We start from the raw sequence: 3,742 nt of genomic DNA on the forward strand, positions 1-3,742 counted from the left end.
TTTCCATGAAATTTGTTCCCAGATGATGTATCCTTCTGATTTTGGTGACTGCTATTTCAGAATGGACAGTGAAATTTCACCAAATGAAATAAAGCTTAATTTGCACCAATGTGGTAATCTGTGTAACTGCCTGGCAAGTGTTGTGGTATCTAAAAACATCCCCCTGTCCTCCAGCTGCTCCATGCCTGATTGAACCCATGCAGTGCCCTGTAAGCAGGCTGGCAAACTGGTCTCAAGCAGCCATTCCTCTTCCACCCGAATGAGGACACTTGACCTCCTCAATAAGGGTCACTAGTCACTTTCATCAAGGGTGTAAAGATCTGAAGGGGTGACATTCGCCCATCCATCCCAATATCCGGGTTTGGTCTAATCCATGCGTGTTTGGATCCTATGCACCCTCAGTGGAGCCAGACGCTCACATGGACCATTGACAGGGAGGTCATTGTGTGAGCGACAGAGAAATGTATCAGGAACGGAGCCAGGGCTTTCTGGATAAAGGCCTGCTCTGCAGACCTGCAGCTGAACCACCCCCGTTTGCATATCAATACCTTCAGGCCTGAATAAACTTCAGCCAGCTGATGAATGAGAGATTTGCTGCTATCTCAAGTCTCAGGGCTCTTTGGTGCAGAGAGAAACATAAAGGAAACTTTTCACCAGCGGGAAACTCAACGACATAGCGGCTGGTTCCCTTTACGCACTGCTCACCCATGAATGGGGTTGTGTGACCTGAAGATATTCTATAACTGGAGAGGATGCAGGTGGAAAACGAACACCACACACCTGTCAAATGCTTCCAAGTTTTAGTTTAAAATTCCCTGATCATCATCTAAAGTCTATTCTGAAAATGTAGTTGGCTGTGAAAGTGGCTGCAGTGGCTTAAAAAGTCACTTTTTTTGACCTGAAACTATGTTGATATGTAGGTTTTCTAAGTTTGATTTCTAGGTTTCCAGTTATATTGCTCTTTGTGGGAAGCAGGAATAAACAATACGGAGCAACATTAGCATACATTTGGAGCATAGACTGTTTATATGAAGTGGACGTGAACCATTGGTTTATGGACTACAGTTTTGAAGCCTCCAATTCGGCATTTTGGCCGTCACCATCTTGCTTTTTTTGCAACCAGAAGTGACACGAGAGGGTGGAGCTAAGTGCTACCAAACGCTTTTTAGGCAACCAATATGTCACAATTAACTTTCATGAAATGAAAACACACTGAGAAAGGATTAAAGATCTAAGACGAAAACATAGACAATTTCCAGATTGGACAACGCCATGGTAGCGACCTGTCAATCACAAGTTAGCCACGCCCTAAAGCATACCCTGCTTTATGGTCTATTTGACTCTAAATGGGACCATAATTTACTAAATGAACATCATGCTGTATTGAATAAGACTTGAAACTAGCGATTGAGACCATAAACTCATGTTTACAATGTTTACTGAGGTAATAAATCAAGTGAGAAGTAGGCTCATTTTCTCATAGACTTCTATACAATCAGACTTCTTTTTGCAACCATAGGAGTCGCCCCCTGCTGGCTATTAGAAAGTATGCAAGTTTAAGGCACTTCCTCATTGGCTTCACTTTTCAGACTTTAATTTGGAGTCATGTTTCTGGACACCTGGCAAATGTAAATCAATTATTCACCTTCCTGTTAGCTCTGTTTTTGGTCTCTCCACTAAAATAGATATCTGGAAATATCTGGCTCTTTGGCTGCTAATGTTCCATTATCAGTTAACGTTAGTTAGGCCTACCCATCTGTTTTTTTTATTGCTGGATGGGTAGTGTACACAGCTTTTTCCATGTATTTTTGGTAAAAACAACTGCTTGCTGCAGCCAAGAACAGTGAGAGCAATAAGTCAGTGTTCAAAACTGCAAAGTTCAAAACAGCAGGCTGAAACTTGCTATAAGGTTCTGTAGTGCAGACGGGAACTGCACAGTTGGGTGATAATTATAGATAATTATAATTATTACAAAAAAGAGAATAAAACTGATACCCCCACTGTTTTGAAATGAAATGAAATATTAACTTTAACAACCAGACAGATAGAAGACGGATGGAACAGAAACCACTGGGCTGTGCGGCCCTGGAAAGATTAAAGTCATTCCCTGGTCCAGCATCCATATGTGCTCCCTTGTGTATGTGTGTTTAGGCCCCGCATCGATTACAGATGTATGGAAGATATATCAGATGTTAAATAATATTTTACAAATGTATGATAGCGACCCGTGCTCGACCCCTGAGTTAAATCAAAATGACAGTGGGACATGGTACGTATAAGCACATATCCCCGCAGCCTATAAACTAAACAGGCAGTTATTGATCCGGACCATCTCCCTCCAGTGGAGGCCCCAGAGGTTGAGAATGCAATATTAATGGATCGGGGGGGAGTTGTTGTATGCCTGTGTGTGTGTTTATTTGTGTGCGAGTGTGTGCATGTGTGTGAGAGCATGCATCCACGCTCATAGCTCATGCAGGGCGACTCCATTAACCAGCGCGGCGGTGGCGGTCAGGAGTTTATGGCGGCCAAGGCTCACAGGTCAAGGGGGAGCGAAGAGGTCAAAGATTGTCCATTCCCAAAAGGTCTCCAATCACCCCAGTGAATTGATTGCTTACACACCAGAAAAGCCCAGTGTCCTGCGTTAACTTCAAATTTAGCCCCTGCAGCCATATGACCCCTCCAAACACTGACTGACCACTTGCTTATGTTTAAAGGAATAGCTCCACATTTTGGGAAATATGCGATATTCTCATAGAACTCTCAGCAAGAAAGTGAATAAGTGTATTTCCAAAAACTATTGTTGTGACCATGGCGGCAAGTTTTGCTGTTAATTTTCCAGCACGGCTCCCTGTTAAGCATTAAAAACAGCTTTGTGAACTATGGCAGACCCTCTTGCGGTTTTAATCATGTTGTACTGGCACATTGATTTAATTTGCTGATTGTGTAACGGTGCAGGGAATAGGCTATGCTCAAACAGGGATTGGACCTAAATGTAAGAGAGCTGTGGAGGGCATTCCTTATGTGATTTATTGAAGATTCAGCAGGTGGCAAGAGTCCAAATAAGCAGAGGGGTCCGACAGGTAGGTTACAGGAAAACGGGTGACAGAACTGATGAAGAACAAAGGAACTGGGCTGATATGTGGTGAACGACTGATTGGGGAAGTGGGGACAGGTGAGCAGAAGGTCTAACGAGGCACAGGTGAAGCTTATCAGGGAGGGGCAAACGATCAAAACTGGCGGGAAAACATACAAAGGCAGGAAGTGAAATGATCTAAAATGAGAGGACAGGTGAGTAACAAAATAAAACAGGAAACACTAAACATGAATGAAACCGTTTCCCTGTTTCCAGTCTTTTTGCTAAGCTAAGTTAACTGGCTGCTGGCTCTAACTTCAGCTGTTGATATGAATAATATTCTTTATTCATTAAAATCCTAGATCTTAAAAACATATTTATTCGTGCTGTTTATGAGTTTAACACTTGATTTGATAAATAAGCAAAGGCTAAAGATTAAAGCAACAATCCACAGCTTTCCTACTTAGTCATCCCTAAAATCACACAACAGTGATTAATTGTATTTTAATTTCTAACCATCTCATTGTCTGGTAGATCTTTTCCAGGAAAAAAAATCATCTGCTACGCAGATGTACTTGAGATTCCCAGCAGCAGCAACATCCGTTTGTTTTCCATAAATACAAAAGGATGTGCTTAGAAATGCAAAGCAAAAAATGAACCAGAAACACA

The sequence above is a fragment of the Sebastes umbrosus genome, chromosome 20, assembly GCF_015220745.1.
Source record: "Sebastes umbrosus isolate fSebUmb1 chromosome 20, fSebUmb1.pri, whole genome shotgun sequence".
Classification (NCBI taxonomy): domain Eukaryota; kingdom Metazoa; phylum Chordata; class Actinopteri; order Perciformes; family Sebastidae; genus Sebastes; species Sebastes umbrosus.